The sequence below is a fragment of the Syngnathus typhle genome, linkage group LG2, assembly GCF_033458585.1.
Source record: "Syngnathus typhle isolate RoL2023-S1 ecotype Sweden linkage group LG2, RoL_Styp_1.0, whole genome shotgun sequence".
NCBI lineage: Eukaryota > Metazoa > Chordata > Actinopteri > Syngnathiformes > Syngnathidae > Syngnathus > Syngnathus typhle.
Window position 1 is genome coordinate 17957462 of NC_083739.1, and position 15214 is coordinate 17972675.

The window sequence follows — 15214 nt, forward strand, 5'->3', positions numbered from 1 at the left end:
TTGTTTGAAACCCTAGATTGAAACCCTGACCCTAGTTTTAAGCAAATCATGAAAACTTGTTTTGTCCAATGCATAACGTGTTTTTCTCATTTAAACACATTATTGGGGTTTGAAAAATACAGCGAAGACCTTAATCATTGGTATCAAAATGCATAGGAGGAGAATTATTTTTCCTTGAAAAGTCAGGTGAGCGGCATCTATTCTGAACATTGATTAGTCAAATCAAAGGATTATTGCACAATAAAGTACTCAATAGGTATGTATTAATAGAAAAAATGAGGTTGCTAAACATTTGTACTATGTACAAAAAACAAATGTTTACTTTTTTTACAGAATCATTCTAAAGTGTTGCAAGAAAAGCACCCGCACAGTACACATACAGAAAGAACTTCTATCATATAGATGAGTAGAAGTGAAGCAGACGCATTCACTTCCAAAATTCCACCTTGGAATAATCCTTCATCAGCTATTCTCCTCCTCTGTAATGTATAGTGCATGGAGAGAGAAGCCTTGAAAGAGTTTCCATGTATTATTGAACAAATCAGCTGCCACTGTGTGGATATGCTACAATTCAGTGGGAGAGCGTGTGTGTGTGTGTGTGTGTGTGTGCGTGTGTGTGTGTGCGTGCGTGCGTGCGTGTGTGTGTGTGGGTGTGGGTGTGCGTGTGCGTGTGTGTGTGTGCGCCCCCACTTGCGTTAACCTACTGGACGACCAGCTCTTCTGTCAGCTTGTGATGCCCTGTTTTTGCCTGAGAGCAAAGAGTGGGTTATTAAATACGACTCCCAAGCAAACTCACACATTCGCACACACACACACACACACATGCACGCACACACGCACACAAACACACGCACATTAACTTTTTGGACAGCTCATCTCGGTAATTAGTCTCTGGATAGGTCCATGGTGCACAAAGAAAAAAATTCAAAGAGATAAATCAGTTTCACAGGGAAAAGTGTGCAATGTTTAGATGTTGGACTCTCTGTTTTGTGTTTTCGTTCTATTGATGCAGTAAAAATTTGTTTTAAATATCCAACCAAAACAATTTTCAAAAGAGAATCTCAAAAATGATTGTCCACAAACATCAATGTTTCACAAAAGTGGAAGCAAAGACAAGGTAAAATATTGAAACTGTCTCTTCCCATCCCTATGTTTAAGGTCTTTTAAAGCAGTTCTATCTTTTTTTTGCCAAATCATCTTCTAGTTCTGCACGGATTTTGTAATTTTTTTAACTTATTTTTTGTATTTCTTTACTTTGATTAGAAATGTCTTAAATTCTTCTTTTGTAAAATTTTGTATTTTTAACTGTGTGAACCCCGTTGTGTGTTTGTTTAGACTTTTAGACCTATTGTTTCTTTATGTGGTGCTGGCCAGCCCAGAGAATGAATGGGCCCGGGGTACACCACAACAATGCAATGATGGATGAGGGCAGCCATTGTAATTATATGAGGACCAACAGGTAACGCAGAAAAGAGACAGAGAGCCCTAGCCTGCCAGGGTATGATAGTACATATAGGCTCAGCTCTGTTTTTTTTCTTTTGTCGTATTTAAAGAGCAGCTTGGCTTTAGATAAAAATGCATTCCCATGCAAAATAGGCATTTTTTTTTAATGAGTATCAAACTATCCATTTTGGTTTTAGATCTCTGTAAACTTTTTGAAGGTGAAAAACAGTGGGTGAAGGTTTCTTCTGGTTTTTTGGTTGGTTGGTTGGTTGGTTTGACTGAAATCGTTGCAAGACTTTGTAAATTGCGTATTGACTTGAGCACGCTGTTGGTGATCTATTAAAACTAAGAATTCAATCTTTTACTGAAATCTCAAATAGTGGACACTAAATTTTGTGTTCACTCAATCAACAGATTGTGTGTGCTGTTAGAAACCGGTGGAAAGGTGGTGGAGGCCACCATATTAAAAAGAGCAATGCTAGACCACTGTTAAATTGTTACTTTGGATTACAAGGTGAGAGAAACAGTGTGGAGTATGAAAAAAAACGTTTTTTTAATAGTGACCTGTGCGACTGTCCGATTCCACCAAACAAGGTTGTCTCTTGACAGAGTGCAGTTTATCATCACGCTTATAATCTACAAATCAAGCAGTAACATAATAAATGAGCTGGATAGCCTCACCTTCTATCTGGTTGTGTGTTTAAAAATGAATTAGGGAAAAGGTGTATAAAGGGGAACCGACTCCTCATGCATCATACGGTAGCAGGTGGGTTCACCCACCGTTTCCCGCACAATAACACCACCCACTGGGGAAGCAGTAAGAGGTCAGCCACCACAACCCATCCTCCCTCAAACACCCAAGAGTCAGCGGGACTCACATACATACGCACACATAAGCACAAGTACACGTTGGAGGACGACAACCCCTGGAGCGTGCGACCTACATTGTGTGTCCTCCTGCCGCAGATCAATTCATCACCACATGGCAGAGGCCCCCTCCGTGGTAAGGATGTGGGCGAGCATTGGCTTGAGAAACCCTGCGGGTCCTATACACCTGGAAGAACAATACTAGCTCACTCAATGTTACAATTACAGGTTTTGTACACTAGCGAAATGAAAAGTTATTCAAATAGTGTAAAGCATACGGTCTAATGTTGCGCACCTCATTTCAAATACAGGTTAGGTTTAGCCAGTAGATTTTTTTAGATCTTAGATCTATTTTCTTAGATTTTTTGTTATTAATTTGGAATTTTATATTATTTTTCTTTTTTTACGTGGTACATTGCTCCACTCTCAACACGTAACCGGTACAGGAAATTGAAGTTTCATTCTTCCAAGGTGCTACGAAGAACGTCTGAACATGTAACACACAACAAATTAAATAACAAAAGAGGATCCTGGTTGTACATTAAAATGCTTGCTAAAATGATTGAATGAATGAATTTCCAGTCTACAACCAAAATGAAAGAAATGGCTTCACTGTTCAAATACTTTTGGAGCGGAGTGTGTTATTTCTCTTTTGGTGCCAGACACAATCCCTCTCCTCCTGCTCCCTCTGGATGTGAAGAGGAAAAAGGAGAACAGAAAAGATTTTAATTGCTCTCCTCTCATCCACATCTGCCCCAGCTCATTCATCAGTTCAGCTCACCTCGTACAGAAAAGGGCTTGGGATATATAGATATTTTTCTCTATTTTCGGGGGGGACTCTCTCATGGGATGGGGACCCGGCTGCTGAATAAAGGGTTGCGGTAGAGCTATCGCCATCGTGTCTGTGTTTGAGCCTGCGTATCCTCATGGGGGCATGAATGGCCTCAAAGCCTTTGGGAGTCTGCGATTGGGAGGGAAATGGGAAATTGGGACTCAAGGAATAAGAAGAAAAGGATGGGTGAAGGTGGGACGGCTGTGAGGCATAAAAACCTACAGAAGGACAAAAAAGGAGAGAACTGGACCAATACAAGGACAAGTTATTTTGCAAAGTTGGAGGAAACAAACGGGTAGCTGAATGTTTTAAAAAGTACGACAAAGTTTGTCAAATTAACTTTCAGACTCTTTGAGGAATACTTAACAAAATAATTTCTTGGACCACTTTTAAGCAAGCAAAATGATACGGTGAAACCTCTGAAGTTGAATGTTCCTGCCATCAGACAAGTTGAAAACAAATATAATGTTTTTTTGTTTTTTTATAAACATACGGATGCCTCTGAAGACTTTGGCGTTGTCAAACTGTTTGACATGCAGCACCTGCACCGTCACATAATTTATTTGTTTTGCTTTTTCACTTTGTGCGAGGCCTTTGTGCTTTGTCATCACTGTATTGCAGTGTAGTACAACTAAGATGAAAACTGAATAATGACAAGAAATTGTTTGAAACAGGTGCATGAAAGTCTGACAAATATTCCAAATCAAAAGTCTCTTTCAACTTTCAATGCTCGACTTAACAATTTACCTGTTAGAATATGAACTATTATTTGTTTGTAAAATTGCAGGGTGAGCCACATCAAATTTGAATGATAAATGTTTTCCACCACTGCTTTGACCAAAGCGGATTTAATTTGCACCTCAAAAGTATAACAGTTAGGACAACCGCAAAAACCATGTATTCCGATACAGTACTATACTATATGATACAGTTCCGAATCATCCAATATGTGGATCCACCTGACACTAATATGAATTTTAAGGTCAAGTGCTTCCAACAACTGTTCAATGACAAGGGATACATTATATATGATGTATGGTATCATATACAAAAGAGGTCCATTGTATATACCAGGTTGAGGAGAGGAATGAGAGAAGAGGGAAAGAAAAGGAGCCAAGGTCCCAGAGGTGGAGTCCCGGATGCTGAGAGGCCTCAGAGGTACCGTGGGATGATTGTCTGTGACCTCCCCCCAACCTGAGCACAGTTCAATGTCATAGTCTGTGTGTGATTGTGTGTGGTTTAAACCACTTCATTGTTTCAATTCCCCATGTATCTGTATTTGTTGGGAGGGTTCACTCCTTCATTTTTATTCTTTCATCTTACAACTAGCGACAGTGGGTTTTATAACTTTGAGAGCCACCCTGATATGTTTACATGTTTAAACATTGCCTGCTCAATATATAACAGTTATCTGCAAATAGAAATTTCAAGATCCAGATTAAAACATTGGTGGCGATGGGCAGAAACCTTCCTTCGAACTAAAAAAAAGCACCTTTCCAATCTGGCTCCAGTCAGTCTGAGTGGCTCCCGCCTCTGGTGGGAATTTACCCCACCCAATTTGGCCACCATGTAGCTGTTGCTTCATTTTCATTTATTGTTTTTTTGTATCACACACACACTGACACCGTCTAATGCGGGGATTGAACTCACGGTGTCGGCATACAAGTGTCCCCCTACACCATCAGCGACTCCTGTAGCTGTTGCTTGTTATCTAGTCTTTCTTTTCATTCTCAACTCAGTGCATATTTTGAAAGGAGAGCGAGGAGCATTGATGATACGAAAAAAGCCACTTCATTTCGCCAAATTATTATACATTGGTCATTAGTTAATTTTAATCGGAGATGGCTTTAACCCTATGCTTGACACTCATTTACCTTTTTCAAATTTTTGACATATTTTTATTTTTCATTATTACAATTCATAATTAAATCCAATGCTAATTTTTCAATTATTGTTTTTTAATCAATTATTATACCATTCAAGTTTGTTTTCATTCCTTCCTTAGTATATACCCTTTGTATAAATTTTGTGTATAGGTACAACATTTTGCGCGTCTTGGGAAAGATAGCATTAAAGACAAATCAAAACTTTAAAACCTTCCTCTGCTGTTCAAGGCCCAAAGCACTGCTATATTGCTCATCAGCACAGCCTCCATATTTGTGAGCACTTCACTTTGTCAGCCCAAGGTCCATGTAAAAGTGCAGTAGTAGTTATCAGTGTCCAACACCTTACTAAAACCTTGTTTTTGTCAAACATGTGTATGTGTGTGTGCGTGCGTGTGCATGTGTGTATATAAAATGTGCCTGTAAATGCTAATAATTTGTCCACGTCCGGATTTCTCGTCCCGCTCAATTTTTTCTTAATTTCATTGAACCAACATCTCATAAATACTTTTGCAGCTGCACCTTGAGGCAGATGAGTCATCCAGCAATGGGGCTTGTTCAATCTTCCCCTAATTTCTGCTCATGCGACTTATAGGTGTGTCTTGTAGTCCAGAAATGATGGTATTTCTCATTATGAAGCATTCATTTTCTTTAATCTGTTGTTAATCCAATATCTTTACCAAACCTCAATAACAGGCAAAATGTCAGGGCTGGATTAGTGTGAAAATTCTGGTAGCAAGTCGCTGAGGGGAAAAAAGAAATGGGTGCTAAAAATCACAAGTAAACATACATGTCATCTTCTTTTGACAGTTTTTTTATTTTAAGGTTTGTCTTTCTCCAAATTGTGGCAAACAAGAATCTTTGTATGTCATCAAAAATAATGATTTTGTATAAAATGTACTAAATTAAAATATATGTAATTGTGTTGATGGGCTTGATTAATTACATCGGCTCAATCTTCTATGAAGTGATGAAAATTGCAGACTAAATGAAATATTTAATTTACAGACTCTGTAACCTCTTCCATCACAAAGTGCATTGATGATGTGACCCACACGAAATACATCATCACTCCGGCTAACTGGAAGCCATGGCTGCCAGGCGATGTCCTCAGGCTGCTGAGGGCCAGAGACAAAGCCTACAGAACTGGGGATGAAGCTGGCATGAGAACAGCGAGGGCCAACCCTAACCCTAACCCTCCCCCTCCACACGAGCAGCCCCTGTGCCTCTCTGCCGATAGCGTGAGGAGGACACTTGCTGCTATCAACTTCCGTAAGGCGGCAGGCCCAGACAACATCCCAGGTCGAGCGCTGAAGGACTGCGCTGAGGAGCTTAAGGGTGTCTTCACAGACATCTTTAACACTTTCCTGCAGCAAGCCATCGTCCCATCATGTTTCAAGGCTGCCACCATCATACCTGTGCCGAAGAAAACTGCTCCATCCTGCTTCAATGACTGCCGCCACGATTGTGAGTGATGTGAGTCACCCCGCTCACACTTTGTTTGATCTACTGCCCTCTGGGAAGAGGTACAGAAGCCTGCGCTCCCGCACCACCAGACTCACCAACAGCTTCATACGCCAGCCTGTTAGGATCCTGAACTCTCTCCCCCCTCTACCCTCGGCTGCATAACGTCCTGGCCTTTTGGGCCACGTTGGCTGCCTTGCACTACTCCTCCTGTACTTTTGCGCTATATACTGACTGTCTGCTGTATGCACCATTGCTCCATTTCAACCATGATGCTCTTATTTATTTATTTATTTATTTATTTATTTATTTATTTATTTATTTATTTATTTATTTATTTATTTATTTATTTATTTATTTATTTATTTATTTATTTATTTATTTATTTATTTATTTATTTATTTATTTATTCATTGCTCTTATTTATTCATTGTACGTGCCTTCTTGTTTTTACTTTTTGTATTGTTTACTTGAATGTTTTGTTTGTTTGTGGACCAATATATATGAACCTATATATATATATATATATATATAATATGTCTTATCACCGTGGGCGAGTAGGAAACGCAATTTCGATCTCGGTGTGTCTTGACGTGAAGAAATTGACAATAAAGCAGACTTTGACTTTAATTCTCCTTACCCATGATACCACTTTTACAGAACTGTAATCTGTCTAATTTCAGAGTGAGATAATTGCTTTTATAGTATTACATAAATCAGTGAGGTCAGGAAACCAAATACACGCAGAAACAATGAATGGCAGTTGACATTCATAATGTTTGCTCAACGTTTTGTGGTTCCTGTTTTATTTACTTACTCTACTTTCTCGTGTGTTTCCTGCTAGTTTTATCGTGTGTGTGTGCGTGCGCGTGTGTGTGTGCGTGCGTGCGTGTGTGCGTGCGTGTGTGTGTGCACGTGTGTGTGTGCGTGCGTGTGTGTGTGCGTGCACATACAGACCTTTGCAAAAAAAAATGTGCCAATGGCTGTGGTTAAATGCCAATTTGCACATGCTAATGCTCCCCTGTCTTTAGCCACATTTGAACCTCCTCCAGGCAATGAATGTGACTGCTGGCACTATTAGTGTTGTTTACCATAAAGTCTTTAATGATATTAAATGAACTCGGATTCTCTAACATAATAAAAAAACATACTGAAGTACGTGCACGGAATTTTAAACACAAAGTATAACCATAACAATCCGGATGTATAGGAATAAGCAAAAAAATAAATAAATAGACGTCATTAAAACACCATCCATACACACATTTAGGAAGCGGCATCAAGTGATTGGAACCTGAAGGTGTTGCCAAGGCAACCTTGTTGTTGAGGAAGGAAAGTCCTGCAAAGCCTCCATAATCAAGACTGGAAAGTCAGTTAGACTAGGACTTTTATGCTTCTTGAAATTCAGTGACAGCATTTGTGAAGGGAAAAAAGGGGGGCTCCATAAATTATTGTGTGATTTCGTAAAAATAATTGGGACTGAAATTTCCTTTTCTTTGCGTGTGCTCCAAGAGCGAGTGAAAAAGTGAGCCAACATACTCTTTATGCACTAAGAACAAAGATGCACAAAGAATAGGCCACTCAATAAATTAAGCGGTTGACTGGATTTCTTTCTTTGTTATTTCCTCATGCTACCAAGGTATTTTGTATGCTTCCATTTTTTTGTTAACAGTTTGGGGAAGGCCATCTCTGTGCCAGCATGACCACAAAGGAAACTCAATATATTGCAGAGCTGTAATAAAATAAAAAAAATAATTTGCCTGGATTTTTCAAAAAAGGAAACAATCATTCGTGGGCATTGTTTTTAAATGAGCTCACAGTTATCCATCCATCCATTTTCATCACCACTTATCCATTTAAACCCTTTTCAACCCTATCTGAGCTGAGTTTGAGCAGATTAATTTTTGTTTCCTTCAAAATACTGTAATACTTGATATACTGTAACTAAATACTAAAACATAATACATCGGGATTTGTACTGACTGATATGCCGTTATACAGATGCGTAAAGATATTTAGTGAAATGTAGCATAAGCTTTGAGATTTGTAAATTAATGAAGGTTATGAAGGTTTGCTGGAGGTCCACACGTGTTGTGCTAAACGAGAACAACATACAAAAATCAATTAGAATCAGCCATCTTTTCTGTTTACATTAGTCTCAAACGCTTTGAGTTTGAAACTGGTCAAATCCAAGTGGGATAAATTCTACTTCCCACCTTACTCGAATGCAACATGAGAAAGGCATTGGCTTGGTATTGTGTACCGTGATTGTAAAGCGGATTGACTAATTCCCATGGCTTTATTAGTGAATTAGTTAGTCGGTGATGATTTCACTGAGTCGAGTCCCAGCTGGAGTAACGTGTGTCTGTTTTTGGCTTTAAAAAAATAATCTTTCTTAAATTGAGTGCCCTGTAATAATTTAGGTAAAACTCAATTTTTATTTATGTAACGACGGCTGTAAGAAAGTGGTGCACAAAAATGATTAGAATTAAATTTAAAATATAATCATAAGTAAGTAATTAAAATGCTATCTTCTATTTAAAATATACAGAAGCTCCCTAAAGCATTAATTCTCATTGTATACAAGCATGTTATATATTTTTCACACTTGTTAGTAAATCTGTATGTAAATGTGAATGCAAAATGAGGTGAGAGTGATTTTACAAACCGCAACAAGCTTATAAAATGTGCTTCTTTCCCAACCGGCACTTTGGAAGGAGCAACCCATTGGTGCATTTTCATCGATGCAATGTCCTCTGTACCTACCGCGAGTGTTGAGCGTGGGTGTCAAAGAGGTGGCAATTTAGCAGAACCAAAGCAGAAAAAGAAGAGGCTGCATAAAGGTTGTGTGTAAAGACGTTTTAAAAAAAAATCTCACTGTGGCCACAGCAGTGCGCCACCAATAAGCAGGTTTTAACTCAAAGATGAAGATAAGAGGAGCAGGCAGGGAGGAGAGCAGCCAGAGATGCATGCTTTTGACAAGGCAACCAAGGGACAGAGTGAGTCTTAAACTGTGATAAACTGCACACTGTCATAACATTAGCATAGTACGGAGACTTAATGTTTGCTCAATTAACATGAAAATGATGAAAAATGGCGATGGATTAATGTAAATATTGGAATTGCATGCATCCCAAAATTTGGCACCCTGATATTTAGAAAGTGCATTCAGTGGCTGCATAGTTGTTTGAATTTGTAAAAATGCCAGGGATCGTCATTTACAATTCGGACGGGTAGGGTAGTAAGGGATTTCTCAGGGCAAAAGTCTGGACCTCAAAACGATTCATAATTTGCATAGCCAACTGATCCAGCCATCCTCCGTACCGTTTATGCTCATTAGGGTCTTGGGTTTGCTACAGCCAATCCCAGCTGACTTTGCAGGAGAGGCGGGGTGCAGTCTGAACTGCATGACACATATAGACCGACCAGTCACACGTACATCCACGCCAAGGGACAGTTTTGTCTTTCCAATTAACACGTTTTCAGAATGTACAAGGAAAGAAAAGTACCTGAAGAAAGCCCACTCGAGCATATAGAATCTCCACATAGGAAGGCCGGTGTTATGACTATCATGGGGTCCCTCATGTTGGCAGATGCTATGGTCCTTTCACAGAGCTGTGCATGGCCTGGTTTAAGCTCTGGTTGCTCAATCACACGTTGCCATATTTTGTATCATCTCATCCCTCTCCTTCGGGCGCTCTATACTGCCACATCCAAGCCTGTTCTTTGTTACTTTGGTTGTGCTGAATAGGTAGCACTCACTGAAAAAGATAAAACAACTTTAAGCATGAGTGTTAAAAAGTATGTTGATGATTTAGGTTGTTGCACCATTTTCTATCCATCCATCCATCCATCCATCCATCCATCATCTGAACCACAAAACATCCCCAAAAGCAAAATTCTACAAAGCCTCAAACGTCATGCTTTATTTCGTTTTGTATGCCTGGCCTTTAACACGCCAATTAATTGCAGCACATACTGTATGTAACTGGAATGTCAAAATGGAGACATGTCCACCAGAGAGCTGAAGATCATAAAAAAAAAACTAAGCACGTAGAGTTTATGCTGAAGCTTATTTTCTTAACCGCTCAAAAGATGACATAGAGAGCCTACTTAGGAGGGAATTGCTAAGAGTTCACAGACAGCAGATTGAGAGGAGGGGCAAGGTCTTAGCTTTTGTTGAGAAAGTTATCAGGAGTCTAAGCTAGAGAGGAAGAGAATGAGGCTGCTTTGACTTTGGAGGACAATGGCGTTGGCCTTGATTATTCTTTGGAAATTTTCACTTTTTGGGAGAAATGTGATCACAAGTGGGTTTTTTTGTGCTCTGCTAACTAAGAGGGGCCAGTCTCGTCATAAAATGCCATGGCTATTTATTTGTTCAAGTTCGGCCTTGCCTACAAGGATGGTCGGAACGAACTTTTACTCAGACACATTTCTCACACACATGATTTATTAGAGCTATTTAACTCCAAGCACAATAATGAACTTTGTTAAATGTTATGCCATTGTCGAGCAAAACCATCACATCTTGTCTTTTCGCGCAATACAATTGAGAAATCTCCACTGCAGATGGCATTGATCACCTCTTTCAATTCCCAAAAACACTGTGACGCATGGAGAGTGGGGCTGGGATGCGTTGGTGCTGCATCTTTTGAAGGACTGTGACAAGATATCATGGCCACCAGTCTGTCCGTCTGGCACCCCACCTGCTTTGTCCAAGTGTCCATCTGCACATCACACATGAACCATCCAGCAACACTCCTTTTACAGTAAAGGACACTCACTCCATTAGTGATTTGCATGGTGAAATGACAAAGTAAGAATGACTGTGCTAGTTTGAGTACTGCTCATATTGCTTCAGGCATATCATCAAGAAATATTCACAAATTTGCTCTACACATCTCATCCATAACAAATATTTAATACTGTTGAATACTTGCAGACACCAAACTGCCACTTTCAATACTTTCTGATTCAACTCTTTGATGCCTGTAGACACTTTGGGGATCACAATGTCAATTCCAAGTATTGATTAGGTTCTCAGGGCCGTAGAGTCTAAGAGGTTACATTCAACTATTTTTGTCTAATTTTCTTCTACGCTACATCTAGCTTGAATGCACTGACCTTGTCTTCCCACAATCTCAGTGGGTGGATGCACCGACGGTCACGTTTGCAGCGCTGACATGACCTTGGTGTTGTCTCCATTCAGATACTGTCAAAGCATAGAAAGTCTCGAGGCAATTGGAGCCGCCACACCTCATAAAATATGATGGGGAATGAAAGGGCCAAGCAAGAAAATGAGTTACTCTCTGCAAGAAGTCTATACGCTGACTTATGTCAACTATTGATTGAGTTTACTTTTTCACCAAGCAAACTAAATCATACACTAAACTGTCTGCCTGTGTTACTGAGGATTGTGTTCTCACTGCAACTAAATCTTAATTTACAAAAATTTCAAAGCACTTCTGGCAATGTGGGTGGAACCATTTTAAAAACTAAATGCTAATGTTTTAGTTTTAAATCAATACAATATTAAATGGAAAATCATATTTTTAAATTACAGTACGCTCTAGGTGGCTTTGTCACGTGGCACAAAAAATAATAATCAGTTAGCTCAATTTTGCTTGCTGGCTTGTGGCCATTTTTCTTTTGTATCACTTTTCAGTAGGGATCAGATCTGGAAGCTAGGATAGGCTGGCTTTGCTGTCCTACATCCACATGTTCATTTGGCTATTGTCCTGCTGGAAAAAAACATACTCAGACTTGGGGAATACTGTCAAAACTCAAGGAGGCCAGATGTCTTCCAGGACAACTTGACATGTACATATATGGCTGGAGTTGTGCATTCTTCACAAAGACGCTTTGCTGAAGGACTCCTGGAACATCTGTAGAGCATATAAATTCAGGCAAAGATCTAACGTATATGGATGCGGTACATAGTTTAAAAGGCATAACTATCCAATAGTTCAGTGTACTGCATTATCCTTATTATGTTTGTCATCTTGTAGTTGGCCATTTTGAAAAAAATATATTTCCTACCAAATCCCTCCATAAATGAAGGGAGGTCTCTTGTTTTCTTTTCTCAGCTAGTGACACTCCTTTCTGAGCAGATTGCAACGGTTCATTCTCCAGGTTGGGAATCAGATGGGAAGGGATACATGTCAAACAACTATAATCTGTCTGTATTTGCATCTTCAGCTTCCATCCTGCTCACTGTGTGTTTACCTTGGCATGGGCTGTTTTGGATCAGATTTGTGTTGGCTTGGCCTCTGCCCCTTGCTCAACTCTGCCCACTCAGGTTGTTTTCCAGCTTGTCAGCCACAGAGAAAAAAACCAAAAAGGGATAAATGGAAGCAGGAGACCAGAAACGCCTCGAGATCCAACTAGCATGAAGTACCTTGATAGCAGTACTGAAATGATACCCCTGCAAAAGTATGAAACAGCAGCAGTGGAATGAAAAATCGGAAAAAAATAAGCTAAAAGTAAACTTGTATCTATTCATTCAATTGATGATATCTGTGCTTTAACATTATCTCAGTTACTTACTTTTTTTTCTTTCCCATCGCTAAAATATTATTTTTTCCAATTTGAATTGAGAGAGAGAGAGAGAGAGAGAGAGAGAGAGAGAGAGAGAGAGAGAGAGAGAGACATACACGATACACAAACACACAGACAAATATCACATTGCTCACTTTCCCCCAAAACCAAACTTTGTTGCGGCAGTGAAACAGCAACGCTGTCAAATGCTTGTCAAGTGTAAGTAAGTACACATTTGCATTTGTTTGTATCTGCATGCATGCTGTTACAGCAGGTTTAACATTCAACACATGCCTGCCATCTTCATCACAGAAGCTCTCAACCACATCCCGTTTCCATACAAGGCTGAAAATTGACTAGACTCCAGCCGAGTTCCTTTGGAGTACACTCCGCAGGAGGTATATTTCAACACTCCACATGAATGATAGCACCACTTTGTACACCACTGAGGGAAATATTTTTCTCACCCTTTATGATGGGCTCTCAAAAGTTGCTGGCTTGGTCACAACAGGACAACTTTTCTTTAAAGTAAACACTCTGATCCTACCTCGACAGTGCTTTGAGTGACTCATTAGGTTATCAAGGATTTCTCATCATCTTTGGCACTAGCATTTCCCACAAGAAACATTACCGGTATATACTATTTTACTTTTGTGTGAAAATATTTATTTGATGCCTGCTTATACAAAAAGACATTGCTTAAACAGAAAATGTTTTAACTGTTATTTTTAAACTTGCTGAACTTGTGTCTGTTGGTATGATATGCATGTCAAGGTGTAAAATTCTTTTTTTTTAAAGTTCTGGGAGACTGTAGCCAGTCATTTGTTAAATGCTCGCATTATTACACTGACAATAACTAGTACCGTAATTTTCGGACTATAAATCGCGTTTTTTTTCATAGTTTGGGTGGGGGGGCGACTTATACTCAGGAGCGACTTATATACATATATATGTTTTTTTGATTGATTGATAGGTAGATAGATCTTTATTTGTCATTGTAACATGTACAACGAAATTTAAAAAGTGTCAACCGATCCACGCACGAGATAAAAAAAATAAACAGAATAAATAGAATGAATAGAATAAAAGATTTAAAAAATACAAGCTAAAACCCACAGAAGAAGAACATACACAGGCATAATCATTTACGTTTAGCTGCATTCAATGCAACTACCGCTGTAGGGTAAAAACTGTTGGCAAATCTGCTAGTCCTTGACCTAATTGCTCTGTAGCGTCTGCCTGATGGCAACAGTTTGAAAAGGGAGTGGCCAGGGTGGGAAGTGTCCTTCAGAATGTTCTGTGTTTTTTTGAGACAGCGGGTTCTGTGTAGCTCTTCCAGTGTGGGGAGAGGGCAGCCAATGATCTTCTGTGCTCTGTTGATGACCCCTTGGAGTTTTTTCCTCTGAGCAGCAGTGCAGCTGGAGTACCAAACACATATGCAGTATGTTAAAGTGCTTTCTATGGAGCAGCGATAGAAGGACACCAGTAGTCTTTGTGTAATGCTGTGTCTCCTCAGCACGCTTAAGAAGTAAAGTCTCTGCTGGGCCTTTTTAAGCAGCTCAGATGTGTTCCCGCCCCAGGTGAAGTCCTCCTCGATGTGGACACCCAGGTAGCGGAAGGAGGACACCCTCTCCACACAGACCCCGTTGATGATAAGTGGTGGAATGTCCGTTTTATTTTTCCTCCTAAAATCAATGACCAGTTCTTGGCTTTTAGCCGTGTTTAGGAGCAGATTGTTCTCTCCGCACCACTCCGATAGCCGGACCACTTCGTCCCTGTAGGCAGACTCATCCCCCTTTGAGATGAGCCCCACCACGGTTGTGTCATCCGCAAATTTCACGATGGTGTTGCTGCGGTGGGCGGGGGTGCATGCATGTGTGTAGAGCGTGTAAAGCAGTGGGCTCAGTATGCAGCCCTGTGGGGAGCCGGTACCAAGACTGAGAGGTGTGGATGTATGACGGCCCACTCTCACCCTCTGGCTGCGACCCGTCAGGAAGCTCTTAATCCACCTACAAGTATTGTGTGGAAGTCCCAGGCCCTCCAGTATGTCCATCAGTCTGTGGGGGAGGATGGTGTTAAAAGCAGAGCTAAAGTCTACGAATAGCATCCGCACATAGCTCCCCGGCTGCTCCAGGTGGGACAGTGCAGCGTGGAGGGCTGTAGCTACTGCGTCCTCTGTGGATCTATT

The 15214-nt window shown here is 40.1% G+C and overlaps 1 long non-coding RNA gene across 1 annotated transcript; it reads right to left on the reverse strand.

The window, feature by feature from the left end:
• Positions 1–9826: 9826 nt before the first annotated feature.
• On the reverse strand, positions 9827–12783 carry LOC133150355 (uncharacterized). Its single transcript, XR_009713758.1, has 3 exons — positions 11614–12783; positions 11073–11216; positions 9827–10250 (listed from the first exon to the last, which is right to left on the reverse strand). It is a non-coding gene; the product is annotated as an uncharacterized LOC133150355 (long non-coding RNA).
• Between the last annotated feature and the right edge of the window lie 2431 nt (positions 12784–15214).